The sequence below is a fragment of the Lepidochelys kempii genome, chromosome 4, assembly GCF_965140285.1.
Source record: "Lepidochelys kempii isolate rLepKem1 chromosome 4, rLepKem1.hap1, whole genome shotgun sequence".
Taxonomy (NCBI): Eukaryota; Metazoa; Chordata; order Testudines; family Cheloniidae; genus Lepidochelys; species Lepidochelys kempii.
The window spans coordinates 134667995-134683048 of NC_136383.1; the positions used below are offsets into that span (position 1 = coordinate 134667995).

Sequence of the window (15054 nt, forward strand, 5' to 3'; positions counted from 1 at the left end):
GCGTATTCTGGGAGATGGTGCCAGGCCAGTAACAGGAGGACTAGCTGTACTGTTTCAGCTTGTTAGCATCCACACTGGGACTAAACTGGTTCAGAATGAACTGGTGAAGCTTTAACCAGGTATTAAACCCGTTGGAAGGCTGGCTGTGCTACCCAACTGTTAGACCTCTTGGGGCATTTTAGTGCATAGGCACAAAGCATTCTACAAGCCTTCCAGGTTGTTTATTGTCCCTAGTGTAGACAAGGCATTTGCTGGCTGGCAAATGACCAAGTAGTAATGAAACAACCTTCAATTTACTCAGCATGGGAAAAAAACACAGCCATGTACATGAGCAAAAAATAGCTGTCATTAATACAATTAAAAAGGTGATTTTATACTACCCTGTGTGTCCTGTCCATTACCGGAGAACAGTGATCAGCCAGGTAGGTTAGAAGGTTAAAGGTTCTATCATGGCAGAAAGAGCCAGAGACGCATGGAACAGGGGTTAGGAGGTATCATTTCCCAGCAGCAATGGCTTGATTTTCAGAGACATTGATCACCGGCTTCCCTCTCTACAGCTCACTTCATCGGATGCATGTAGTGGAAAAGACAGTGGGGAGATTTATATACATAGAGAACATGAAACAAACAAACCATACACACTGTACTGAGAGTGATCAGGTAAGGTGAGTTCCTGCTGCCCTGAAGAACTTACAATCCAACCGAAGATAAAGTGGGGTGTAAGATGATCAGAGGGAATGAAGGAGGGTAACAGAGATAGGAGACACATGCTTACTTCTCATCAAGTTAAAGAAGTATGGGCTGGATGAATGCACTATAAGGTGGCTAGATTGTCGGGCTCAACGGGTAGCGATCAATGGCTCCATGTCTAGTTGGCAGCCGGTGTCAAGTGCTCCAGGGTCGGTCCTGGGGCCGGTTTTGTTCAATATCTTCATAAATGATCTGGAGGATGGTGTGGATTGCACTCTCAGCAAATTTGCGGATGATACTAAACTGGGAGGAGTGGTAGATACGCTGGAGGGCAGGGATAGGATTCAGAGGGACCTAGACAAATTGGAGGATTGGGCCAAAAGAAATCTGATGAGGTTCAATAAGGATAAGTGCAGGGTCCTGCACTTAGGACGGAAGAACCCAATGCACAGCTACAGACTAGGGACCGAATGGCTAGGCAGCAGTTCTGCAGAAAAGGACCTAGGGGTGACAGTGGACAAGAAGCTGGATATGAGTCAGCAGTGTGCCCTTGTTGCCAAGAAGGCCAATGGCATTTTGGGATGTATAAGTAGGGGCACTGCCAGCGGATCGAGGGACGTGATCGTTCCCCTCTATTCGACATTGGTGAGGCCTCATCTGGAGTACTGTGTCCAGTTTTGGGTCCCACACTACACAAAGGATGTGGATAAATTGGAGAGAGTCCAGCGAAGGGCAACAAAAATGGTTAGGGGTCTGGAACACATGACTTATGAGGAAAGGCTGAGGGAACTGGGATTGTTTAGTCTGCAGAAGAGAAGAATGAGGGGGGATTTGATAGCTGCTTTCAACTACCTGAGAGGTGGTTCCAGAGAGAATGGTTCTAGACTATTCTCAGTGGTAGAAGAGGACAGGACAAGGAGTAATGGTCTCAAGTTGCAGTGGGGGAGGTTTAGGTTGGATATTAGGAAAAACTTTTTCACTAGGAGGGTGGTGAAACACTGGAATGCGTTACCTAGGGAGGTGGTAGAATCTCCTTCCTTAGAAGTTTTTAAGGTCAGGCTTGACAAAGCCCTGGCTGGGATGATTTAATTGGGGATTGGTCCTGCTTTGAGCAAGGGGTTGGACTAGATGACCTCCTGAGGTCCCTTCCAACCCTGATATTCTATGATTCTATGAAAGACTAGCGAGGGACAAAGACTAGCAAGCCCTAAAAGTATTGGGCGTGGTTTGCAAAAGTGAAGTCCCACTGGAGTCAGTGAGAACACAGTTAAGCCAATGGGGCGAGCTTTTGGAAAGCCCACGGTGACTACACAAGGAACGCATGCTACCCTTGATCTCTGTGTAAGCCCCATCCTGCTATCAGCAGGAGCTCTGCAGTGGATCAAGGGGATTATCTGGTCCTACATCTTCTCTTGAGTAACACCCTGCTTTAGGATGCCGTGGGATTAGTTGCAGAGTAAAATGCTGCACAATGCTCTTAGGACTGTCAGAATCTGGCGCTTTGTAAACCTGGCCCACAGCCCATAATAAAAAATGTAAGATAGATCTTGCAGAAGCTTCCAGGTACAGTCTGATTCCTCCAGGGCTTAGTTTCTGGAGAGGCTAATCTTCATAGATGCATTACTATTTATTATTATTAGTGTTATCATAGTGGCTGGGAGCTCTAGTCATGGCCCAGGGCTCCACTGTGTGAGGTGCTGTACAAACACAGAACAAAAGAACGGATGGCCCCTGCCCAAAAGAGCTTCTGATCTAAGTAGAAGACAAGAGATGGGTACAGACAGATGGGGGCAATTACAAGGAAACAATGAGACAATTCCGGTCACCGTGACGGGCAGTGCTCTCTGCACACCAGCAGCCTAACCGTTGTCAAGTTTCTTGAAGGCACCACAGGAAAGGAAGTTTTAAGGAGGGATCTGAAGGAAAACAGTGAAGTGACCTTGTGGATGTTTACAGGGAGCGCCTAGAGTTTAAGGTCAGAAGGGACCATTAGATCATCTTTCTAGTCTGACCTCCCGTAGATCACTGGACATTAAATTTCCCTTAGTTAGCCCAGTCCAGAGCCCTTCCTTTCTCCTTCATGAGGGTTGCCAATATCTCCTGGTTCTGTTGGCAAAGAGGGTGGGGTCTTGGCCTTTCTTTTCAAGAAGATCATCACTCTTCAAGCTGGTTTTGTGAAATATATGGCAATGGAGGGGGAGGGGCCAGAATCTCAGTGTACCTGTCTGCTATTCTGTGTTCGTACAATGGGGTGCCCCGGAGCACCCACAGGGGAAAAATGGTGGGTGCTGAGCACCCACCGGCAGCCCCCCCATCAGCTCCCAGTGCCTTCTGCCCACTGGAGCGCCTGACAAATCGGCCGTTCCCCATCTCTCCTGCCCACCTCGATCAGCTGTTTCGCAGCATTCAGGAGGCTCTCGGGGCGGAGGGGGTGGAACTGGGCAGGAAGGGGCGTGGTGGGGTGGAATGGGGGCGGGAAGAGGCAGGGTCAGGTGGAGCAGGGGTGGGGCCTTGGGGGAAAGGGTGGAGTGGGGGCAGGGCCTGGGGCAGAGCCAGGGGTCAAGCACCCCCTGGCACTTTAGAAAGTTGGCACCTGTAGACTCAGGGACCCTTGGTGCCAACTGGTAGAGAGCACGGGGGGTACATAGGGTTTTACAGGGAACCCCTAGGTCAGATGTCTGCATAACAAGTCATCAAAGGGTAGATGTGAGGTCTCTGCTGAGAGCCAGTAACCCACTGGCCAGCATAACCATTGTGACATGTACATATGGGTACCATATAAAGAGTTCTGTAACTAGACTGAAAAAATAGGTTCTTAAGGTCTTGGAGTTAAGAGCTTGTCTACACTTAAAATGCTACGGTGGCACAGCTATGTTGTTTGTCCTTCGGGTTCAAAGATGGCCAGCACAACACCGGTTGGTTTGGTTTCTGTGAACACGTGAGTGGCTGACCAGGCCAGTGCGAACCATGGTGCTTCAGTGTAAACACTACCTATGCCTATGGGAGGGGTTCTTCCATCAGTGTAGCTAATCCACCTCCCCGAAAGATGGTAGCTAGGGTGATGGATGAATTCTTCTGTGGACCTAGCATTGTCTACATGGGGACTTAGGTCGACTTAACTATGCCACAACTCAGGGATGTGGATTTTTACACCCCTGAGCGGCGTAGTTATGCCAACCTAGTTTTCTAGTGTAGACCGAGCGTAGGGCAGGTCAGCTGAAGGTGACATACCTTGGAGACGTTCCTTTCAGATGAAGGTAACTGATACCTGGCTCCCACTCCGGCTATTTGAATATTGCAAGCTTATTTGCATACTGAGCCAGGTGCGAACAGAGAGTGGGAAGAGAGGGGCAGGGTGGACCAATGGGAAGACAGAGTTAAGAGACTTGAGTTCCCTTCTGAGCTCTGCCACAAAATCCCTGTGTGACCTTAGGCAAGTCCCTTGACCTGCTTGTGCCTCAGTTTCCCCCATCTGAGAAACACGGATACTGCTTGGTGCTGACCTTGGTACAGCCCTTTGAGAGTTCCAGAGGAAAAGCACCACGTAAGTACTAAGCAGTACTGAATCCTTGGGGGCTCGAAGAGTTACCATGGAATGTTCTTGGCACAAGTCAGACCCATGTAAATGGAATAAAAGTTCCAGTGCTGAGGGACAGGTTAGAGAAGACTAAAGGCCAGATTCTCCGTTATGATCCAGCCCCTTTGTACCCAGCAGGTACCACAAGGGAGCTGGGCTGTGGCTGCAGACAGCCAGCAGAGATTTCCCCTGGCAAAGGGAGACTCTCTGCCAAGGGCATCGGAATGGGGGGGAGTCCGGGGGCCAAGGCCTAATCGCTTTTTACCAGCGATAAGGGCGAGTGACCGGGGGGGGAGGGAGGCGGGGGAGGGAAGCAGGCAGAGAGGAGCAAGAAGGGGGCAAGATCTTGGGAAAGAGGTGGTATGGGGCAGGGCCTCAAGGGAAGAGGGGGTGGGGCCACAGTTCAGGCACCAGTGGACCCCCCCACACACACTTTTAGGGAGCTTCCACCACGCCTGCTCTCTGCTGGTATGAAGCTGGCAGAGCTGACCACCCTCACCCCGCAGCATAGGACGTGCAGCTCCTCCACTGGAATAGCATCCATAAGGCCCCTTGCCCAGTGGTGTAAGTAGGGCAGCCCCTCGCTGCTCTAACTTACACCCAGGCGATGCCGTGAGCAGGTAGCTGTAACTACTACCCCTGCTCCTGGGGGCCACCCAGAGACGCAGGGGAGATTCTAGCTCAAAGCCTCCAACACACAGGGAGTGAGAGGGGGCAGCCAACTGGCCATATTACCAGCGAGCCACGTACCACCCTAGATCCCTCTATGCTTTAGTCTGCGGAAGAGAAGAATGAGGGGGGATTTGATAGCTGCTTTCAACTACCTGAATGGGGGTTCCAAAGAGGACGGATCTAGACTGTTCTCAGTGGTAGCAGATGACAGAACAAGGAGCAATGGTCTCAAGTTGCAGAGGGGGAGGTTTAGGTTGGATATTAGGAAAAACTTTTTCACTAGGAGGGTGGTGAAGCACTAGAATGTGTTACCTAGGGAGGCGGTGGAATCTTCTTCCTTAGAGGTTTTTAAGATCAGGCTAGACAAAGCCCTGGCTGGGATGATTTAGTTGGGAACTGGTCCTGCTTTGAGCAGGGGGTTGGACTAGATGACCTCCTGAGGACCCTGCTAACCCTGATATTCTATGATTCTATGCTCAGCTTCTATTGGTATCATTGAGGCAACACCATTTGGTGGACTCCGCTTCCCAGCTATGGGCTAAGAGAGACTTATGAGCTCTTCCCCAAAGAAGTGCCAGGTAGCGAGCTGATGCTACAAGCTTGGGCACAGTGAGCAAAGAGAGACCATGAACATAACAGGATCCTTTACATCCAGAGCCCTCAGCAGTGGAATTCCCTCTCCCTTGTTTTATGCAGAAGCACATTAGTGGCACATGTCAGGGCTACGTTCAAGGTTTGATTTCTTGGTTCCAGAACTGCAGCGTTTGTATCTGGATTTGGATCCAATTTTTCCTGAAGTTCAGGGGAGTCCGGAACTGTGATTTTGATGTGGACACCTCCCTGCGTTCAAATGACCTAATCCTGCAAGGTGCTGAGCACCTTCCACTCCACAACGAGAATTGAAGGGGTCAGTACCTTCCAGGATTAGGCCCTATGTTTGCATGGAGATTTCCACCCTCTTAGGGATTTACTCAGGCACGTTGCCCAGTTATGGTTAATTAACAGGCCTGATTCTGCCCTCAGTTAGAGAAGTGTGGCTCACTGGATGTCCACGCAAGTCACACCCAGGAGCTATGGGCTGCCTAGCACCTTAGTGTTGTTTTGTTAAGGCACCGAGTGGCCTGGAAGGGGTTTGTTCTACAATCACACATGTTTCAGAGTAGCAGCCGTGTTAGTTTGTATTCGCAAAAAGAAAAGGAGTACTTGTGGCACCTTAGAGACTAACCAATTTATTTGAGCATGGTTTCTGCATTGCCCCAGGCTCTGGGTGTCCCTAAACCTCTGACTGCCAGAAGCTGGAACTGGACGGCACGGGATGGATCACTTGCTAATTGTCCCATTCTCTTCGTTTTCCCTGAAGCATCTGGCACTGGGCCAGACAGACCACTGACCCAGTATAGCTGTTCTTATATTCTAAATCAGTGGCTCTCAACATTTCCAGACTACTGTACCCCTTTCAGGAGTCTGATTTGTCTTGCGTACCCGCAAATTTCACCTCACTGAAAAACTACTTGCTCACAAAATCAGACATAAAAATACAAAAGTGTCGCAGCACACTAGTACTGAAAAATTTCTGACTTTTTACCATATAATTATAAAATAAATCAATTGGAATATTAATATTGTATGCTCATTTCAGTGTATAGTATATAGAGCAGTATAAACAAGTAATTATATGACATTTTAGTTTGTACTGACTCACTAGTGCTTTTATGTAGTCTGTTGTAAACGTAGGCAAATATCTAGATGAGCTGATGTACCACTTGGAAGACCTCTGCGTACCCCCAGGGGTACGCGTACCCCTGGTTGAGAACCCTGTTATAAATGATCCCTTTGGAATGCAGTGAGGAGTCTATTAAATGAGCGAGTTGTGAAAAGCATTGGGAGTGCACGGGCCAGATGCTCAGTGGATGTGAATTGGTGTAGCTCCACTGAGGATCAGAGCCACCAGTCTCATCTCCTGTTCCACAGTGGGACGTGCACCCAGAGCCAGCTGGCTGATGTCTCTGGCGCCAGCAAGCTAAGGTGACCACCTCTCACTCCAGCCTCCCCAACAGTCTCACGGGTAGAGAAAGAAAAAAATTCAAGGTGTGTTTACAAACCATGCCCTTTTTCAGATCAAGCCGCCGCCACCTCCACCTCCCTCGCCAAGGTTTTAACCACTCAGTATTGTGAATCCAGCCTCGGCTTATAATTAACTGGGCATGAGGAATTTCAAGGGCAGTGATACAGCTCCAACCTACAGCCCCGCAACACACCACTACCAATGGAAATATTCTCGTTATTCATTTCCCTTCCACCCCGCCCTGGCTGGGAGCGGCCTGGCTGGAGAATAAGCCAGTTCCTACGTTGCTTAAAAATCCTGCTGCCATACATATTAGACCTTATGGTTTGTATTGGGGTTGCCTGAATAGTTTGCATTTCTACTGTCAGTAAGAATGGCACAAACACTGCAAATAAAAGGCATGACACAGGAACGTGACTATTATCTAAGCCTCATACAACACCTTTCAAGCTGAAGGCTCCCAAAGGACTTTACAAAGCATAGGGTACATTCTCAGTTACAAACTTGCAACTCCTTCGCTCCCTACATGCAGCAGTGTCATATCAGACAGCTGTGTGCTCCACATACTCAAAACTTCACTGCAACAGCTCCAAAGTCAGACCCTACTATTCCACCACCCCAGTCCCCTACCACTTATGCTAAAACTCCACAAGCTGCACGGGCCCTATGGCACACAGTAGAGCAGTTTTGATTCTCTCCAGTAGAGGGCAGTGGTGCACCCCCACAATACCCAGTTCAGTGCGGTATAAATACATACACACAACCCTACACCCATGTCTCAAAAAGCAGCCACCCCTGGAGTGAAAAGTGGCTGCTGTTTAGAATCATAGAACTGGAAGGGACCTCAAGAGGTTATCTAGTCCAGTCCCCTGCACTCATGGCAGGACTAAGGATTATCTAGAGCAGTGCTACTCAAAGTGGTGGTCCGCGGACCGGTGCTGGTCCACGAGCCATCGGCTGCCGGTCTGCGCGCACACTGGAAAAAAAAAAATTCCAGTCCCCCACATCAGATAGCTTGAGAAGCGCTGATCTAGACCATCCCTGACAGGTGTCTGTCCAACCTGCTCTTAAAAATCTCCAATGATGAGATTCCACCACCTCCCTAGGCAAGTTATTCCAGTGCTGAACCACCCTGACAGGAAGTTTTTCCTAATGTCCAACCTAAACCTCCCTTGCTGCAAATTAAGCCTATTGCTTCTTATCCTATCCTCAACGGTTAAGGAGAACAATTTTTCTCCCTCCTCCTTGTAAGAACCTTTTATGTACTTGAAAACTGTTACCATGTCCCCTCTCAGTCTTCTCTTTTCCAGACTAAACAAACCCAGATTTTTCAATCTTCCCTCACAGGTCATGTTTTCTAGACCTTTCATCATTAGGCAGGAAATGAAAACAATACCATACCCAATCTTTCCAACTCCTTCACCACACAAATGGTCAGAACAGCCGTAAACCTGGGGTATGTATTTCCTCTCTGTCCATCACAGTGTGGCAAGGCTGCTCCTGGTTAACATAATCCACTGAGTTGACTGATAGATGCTCTTCCCTTGTGCACACAGGACGGCAAGGCATTGCACTCCTTGTCCTGGCTGGCTGCTCTCTGCTGTTTCCACTCTTCCTGGGAAGCGTGCTCTCTAACAAAGGAGTGCCATAGTGACACCTTACCCAGAGCTTCCTTTAAGAGACTAAAGCAGAAAATGTTTTCAGCAGAAGTAAGCTAGCTGCACGTGTACCTCCACGATCAAGAGGTTTTTCCTTCCATGCTCTCCCAACCCCTGCCCTCGGTGCCTGAGGGGACTCGACAAAACTACATGTTGTAAACAACAAATCACCTGTTACCTTAGCACAGGCACAGAGCTGAACCTCTGGCCCCTCTGATTGGCTAATACCAGGGAACGGCTCCCGCCAAGCACTTAAATTTCATTAACTCTTTCCTTGCAAGATGCAAGCTTTGGAAAAAAAAATATCAGTGTGGAATTACGCCATGCCCCACTCAGGAGTTAATGCCAAGATTTTACAGAGTGATTCCGAGTGCCTATTTCTGGGGGGACTCAACCTGAGACCCCTTACAGGGGCTTGATTTTACGTGCTCACACACAGCCCCGGAAAATCAGGCAACCTAAACTCACTCCACGTTCAGAAAACCGGCCCCAAACCCACATAATCTATCGCCCACATATGAGCCACTCCCCTTCTCCCCCTCCCCCTCTCAATGTTACCATATACTCCAGCTGGTCCAATAAAAGATGTCTCTCTAACATCCTGGGACCAACAGGGCTACAACACTGCATATATACTCCAGTGGCAGACCCACCAGAAAGGAAGAAAGATGGCTGAAATAATTTTGGTCACTCATTAATGGATAGTGTAAAAGTACCATTACTTAATTTGGCAGAAAATTTTCAGTTATGCTTAAAAAGATAATTAATTGAGGTACTTAAAATCATCAGACGAGCTTTCTAATCTTAATGGGCCCCAATTTTCAAACTCGAGCACCTACTAAAGTTTGCAGGCACCTTCTGTAAGTTCTGATTTTGAAGCAGCCTAAAGATACATAACTTTAAAACTGCCTAATTTTATCTTCTGTGTGACTTCATTAAAGAAAAAAAAGTCTCATTACAATCTACAAATTAAACCCCAGTCTGACATTTGAGGAATAATATATTTTCCTCATACTCAAATAACTGAAAACAGCTCCGTCGATTTAGCTCACACTTATTACCTAGAAAAAATCCCACCCTTTGGGCATTGACTAAGTGTAGAATAATTCAACCCAAAAAGGAATTTTGAGAAAGTTATGAACAACTGGGGGAGGGGGAAAAAAGAGTTCAAATAAAAATGGGAACTTATCCTCATTTATATTGACCACTTGCTATATTGACCATTTGCTCAGTTTATGGGCAAATGTAGGGCTAGTGATAGCTCTTCCTTTAGGCATGCATAGAGAATGTGCAAACGGGTGACAACTTTCAAAGTGCTGGGATTTCCTTCACCAATCACAAGGAGGTTTGTTTTAGCTGGAAGTGACTGGGCAACCCTTTAAGCAAAATAACAAAAACAACACACACACACACAGACACACAACCCCCAAACAAACAAATTCCCTTCTTCAAACTGGCCATCTTTGATTGCAACTGGCTAAGAAAGTTTAAAACACAGGGTTCTCTTCTGGAACCCCTCGAGATGGTCAAAGATGGAGAGAGAAGAGAGAGACCATCTCTGAAAGAACACAAAATAGATGGAAAACAGCAGCTTCACTGTATGACCATTTGCAATGACAGAAACACTGATCATAGAATCATAGAAATGTAGGGCTCGAAGGGACCCCACGAAGTCATAACATCCAGCCCCCTGTGCTGAGGCAGGACCAAATAAACCTAGACCGTCCCTGACTGGTGTTTGTCTAACCTGTTCTTAAAAACCTCCAGTGACGGGGATTCCACAACCTCCCTTGGAAGCCTATTACAGAGCTTAACATCCCTTAAAGTTAGATTGTTTCCTAATATCTAACCGAAATCTCTTCTGCAGGTTAAGATGATTACTTCTTACCCTACCTTCAATGAACACAGACAACAATTCATAGCCGTCCTCTTTATAACAAGCTTATCAAGTCCCCCCTCAGTCTTCTTTTCTCAAGATTAAATATGCCCAGCATGTTTTTTTTAACCTTTCCTCATAGGTGACCTTTTCTAAACCTTTTATCATTTTTGTTGCTCTCCTCTGGACTCTCTCCAATTTCTCGACATCTTTCCTAAAGCCTGGGGCCAAGAACTGGACACAGTACTCCATCTGAGGCCTCACCAGTTCCAAGGAGAGCGGGACAATTACCCTCTGTGTTTGTCACATGACATTCCTGTTAATATACATCACATTGTTGACTCGTATTCAATTTGTGGTCCACAATAACCCCCAGGTCCTTTTTGGCAGCGCTACTGCCTACCTCGTTATTCCCATTGTGTAGTTGTGCATTTGCATTTTTTTTTAAGTGTAGTGCATTGCATTTGTCATTACTGAATTAAATCTTGTTGATTTCAGACCAAAATGTCTCCAATTTGTCAAGGTCATTTTGAACTCTAATCCTGTCCTCCAAAGTGCTAGCAATCCCTCCCAACTTGTGGGGAGCCACAAATTTTATAAAGTGCACTCTTCACTCCATTATCCAAGTCATTAATGAAAATATTGACTAGTATTGGACCCAGGACAGACCCCTGTGGGGCCCCACTACATAGGTCTTCCCAGTTTGACAGCAAACCATTGATAACTACTCTGAGTATGATTTTTCAACCAGTTGCGCACCCACCTTACAGTAATTTCATCAAGACCACATTTCCCTAGCTTGCTTATGAGCAAGTCATATGGGACTGTGTCAAAAGCTTTATTAAAATCAAAATATAGCACATCTATAGCTTCCTCCTCATCCACTAGGTCAGCAACTACGTTAGTGTGGCATGATTTGTTCTTGACAAATCCATCTTTACTATTATTTATAACCCTATTATCATCTAGGTGCTTACAAATAGATTGATTAATTTGTTCCAGTATCTTTTCAGGTACAAAAGATCATCTGACCATAGGTGCTGGAACTAAGGGTGCTGCTGTGCCCCCCAGCTTGAAGTGGTTTCCATTATATACAGGATTTACAGTTTAGTTCAATGGCTCTCAGCACCCACACTATACAAATTGTTCCAGCATCCTGCATCTGACTGTGCTATAATTCCTCAGGTCCTCTTTTTATCTGCTTTTTAAAGATAGACAAACATAGTACCTTTCTCCAGTCATCTGGGACCTCCTCCATGAGTCTCGCCGATAATAGCTAATGGTTCCGAGATTGTTTCTGCTACTTCTTTAAGTACCTCAGGGTGCATTTCATCAAGCCCTGCCAATTTGAGTACATCTAACTTATCTAAATATTCTTTCACCTGTTCTTTCCCAATTTCAGCTTGAGTTCCTTCCTCTCATTATTAATATTAATTGTGTTAAGTATCCGGTCACAATTTACCTTTTTAGTGAACACAGAGGCAAAACAGGCATGAAGCACCTCAGCCTTCTTGATGTTGTCCATTATTAGTGGTCCTTCCCTGCTAAATAATGGACCTACACTTTCCTTTGTCTTTCTCTTGCTCCTAATGTATTTATAAAACCTCTTTTTATTATCTTTTATGTCCCATGCTAAATGTAACTTATTTTGTGCCCTAGCCTTTCTGATGCTATTCCTACATGCTTGTGCTGTTTTTTTGTACTCATCCTTCACAATTTCTCCATTCTTCCACTTTCTGTAGGATTCCTTTGATTTTCACGTCATTAACAAGCTCCTAATGGAGCCATAGTGGCCTCTTCCTATTCTTCCTATCTTTCCTCACATCAGGCTAGTTTGCTGTTGCGCCTTTAATATTATCTCTGAGAAGCTGCCAGCTCTCTTTTTTTTCCTTAGATTTTCTTCCTATGGGACCTTACCTACCACTCCTCAGAGTTTGATAAAGGCTGCTTTTCTGAAGTCCATTGTCCTTATTCTGCTGCTCTTACCCCCTTTCCTTGGAATCATGAAATCTGTATTTCATGATCTACTTTTGCTTTCAACCTTTAGATTCACACCTAATTCCTCCCTGTTGGTCAGAATCAAGTCTAACATGGCTGCCCTCTGGTTACTTGCGCCACGCTCTGAAACAAAAAGTTGTCCCCAAGGCATTCCAAGAACTTACTGGACATTGTGTGTTTTGCCATGTTGCTTTTCCAACAGGTGTCTAGGGCGTTGAAGTCCCCCATTACTACCTGGTCTTGTGTTTGGGCTATTCCTGTTCTTTGGTCTAGTAATGTCCCAGTCACCTTCTTTTCAATGGCTCTGATAGCTCAACGACACACAGGCATCCCCACATTCCTGCTGTGTGTAGCGTGTGCGTAGGTGTGAATACCTCCCCTCATTCTGCTGCACAGGCCCTCGCAGGACCTATAAAGCCCTACAACGAATTCATACAGAAATCGCGACCTAAAGGGCTGACGGAAGGCCCATTATTTATTGCCATGTGTTACTGACCTATAACCTGCAAGTGCTGGAGTGAAGCTGTTTACAAACTACCCTGCTAAAGCTGATAGCAACAGCAGCAACTCTCCTGGGAGACAGCACATGGGCCACTTTTACTTCTCTATATTTATTTGTAGAGGTGAATCCAGGGTCAAGTTTGGGCCCAATTTATCTTCCTGAATAAAACACGACCTGATAAAATAGTCACTCTCTGCAAGAGATGTGCCAAAGAGCGGCACCTAGCGTAATGGCAAGTTCTGGCCTCACTCATGGATGCCGGAGATGTCACAAAGGCTGTGTCATGGCATACTGACAACACCAAGAAGTCACAATGCAAAAGTGGCTGAAGTGGAGTCATCAGTCCCTTTCCTCAAAGCTAAAGCCAGTCCAGAATTCAAGGAGACACTAGACAGCAGCAAGTATCCCAGTGACGGTCTGGGAGCAAGTGAGCCAGAAAGGACCAAAGGGTTTATGTCCGGTCGCTTCAATAAAGAATCTTTTATATTCATTTCAACTGAGTCCTGCCTCTTTTCTAACCTGCACCAAAGACTAGTGATGTGCTGGCTTCGTCCAGCAGGATAGACATGTGGCAACTCTGTGTATGAACTGAAAGCTACTTCGTACACACGAATACAGTGAGTGTCTGCTGAATACAGACACTGATATTGCTGATTATTGCTGATATCAGCTATATTCAGCTGATAACCTGAATACAGTGAGTGTCTGCTATGTTGCAACCTCTTTAAGATGTATTTCTACCAAAGGTGCACTATGCACTTTCATAAAAAGAAAAGGAGGACTTGTGGCACCTTAGAGACTAACCACTTTCATGCATCTCTTGGCAGTTTTCTTCATTTTTTTTTGACTAACTAGTAAACCCCTTCATTAGGTTATTTCCCTACCACCTACTTTCCATTACAGCCCCACTGTTTTCAGAGTCATACCGTCAACGTCTCGTCGGATACAACTGCCACCCAAACGTTAGTACACAAAGGTGGAAACTTGCCCTGGATCTATGGTACTCCTGGCAGTAATAATACTCACAGTTTTTGCTTAGAATCATTGAAGATTAGGGTTGGAAGAGACCTCAGGAGGTCATCTAGTCCAACCCCCTGCTCAAAGCGGGACCAATCCCCAACTAAATCATCCCAGCCAGGGCTTCTGCTCTTACAGCAAGTATAAGGCACATTTGTTATTTGTTCAAGATGGGTTTTATGCCTCAAGTTCAACACACCTGCGGCAATGGCACTTGTATCAAAGAGGGGTGTGAACTCCAGTGTCCGAGCCAAATCTCAGTGATGGGAACAACGTTCTGCCAAATCCCTCTGCAACCACACTTGGGCATGGCACTCTTCTTTCCTCACTCCCTTTCCTAACCTCTTGGGTAATGTTGGTGTTATACTGTTAACTAGATACTGCCCTACCTTCTTCTCTGCTGTGGTAGGTGGCGAGGGGCTGCAAGGGAGTCAGCTACGGCTCCCTGGTTCTCTGGCTGGCTCATTCTCAGCGTAGTTTAAAGCAGCCTGAGGGCTGCTCTAAACTACCCAAGGTCCTCCCACCAGCTGAGAACTACTGAAGCACTGTATTTCTCCAGCCTCTAGTAGACCTCCCATGCTGGGCTCAGGGGTTGGCACTGGAGCAGGCTATGTTGGTTCTACACCATTTGTGGACTTCCTACAGTTTTGTGCAACACAAGAGGACTGGAGAAGACTAGTCAATTTGCCCTGCTGTATTGTGCCCTCCGGTATGGCTGCTTTTCAGTGGTGAGTGAAGGGATTCCTGTGATGGATCAAATAAAGTTGGGAGGTCTTGATTTATGCAGATTAGTTAGAAAAACTGCTCGCTCTCTCAGGTATCTCTAAGGCACCTATTACCATTGTATCTAAGCACTAAACACAGCTAATTAACACTAAGCACATCCCCAGGTGCTCTTATCTCTCGGCCTCGCCTCAGTTCCAGAATGTTATTCTCCCCTCCCCCCTTTGTCTTCTCTCTCTCTCTTCTTGCTCTCCTGTCTGTCCCTCAGGGTCCCCC

At 46.6% G+C, this 15054-nt stretch overlaps 1 protein-coding gene across 6 annotated transcripts in view; it reads right to left on the reverse strand.

Moving 5' to 3' along the window:
- Positions 1-15054, reverse strand: part of LZTS3 (leucine zipper tumor suppressor family member 3) — a 71196-nt gene that overhangs the window by 43396 nt on the left and 12746 nt on the right. For 4 of the 6 annotated variants that reach the window (XM_073342960.2, XM_073342954.2, XM_073342959.2 and 1 more), the window contains exon 1: positions 8406-8985. The exons of the other annotated variants lie outside the window; for them this stretch is intronic. The gene's annotated coding sequence lies outside the window, so the exon portion shown is untranslated. Of the gene's footprint in view, positions 1-8405; positions 8986-15054 lie in introns of those variants that run through there. 6 annotated transcript variants of the gene reach the window in all.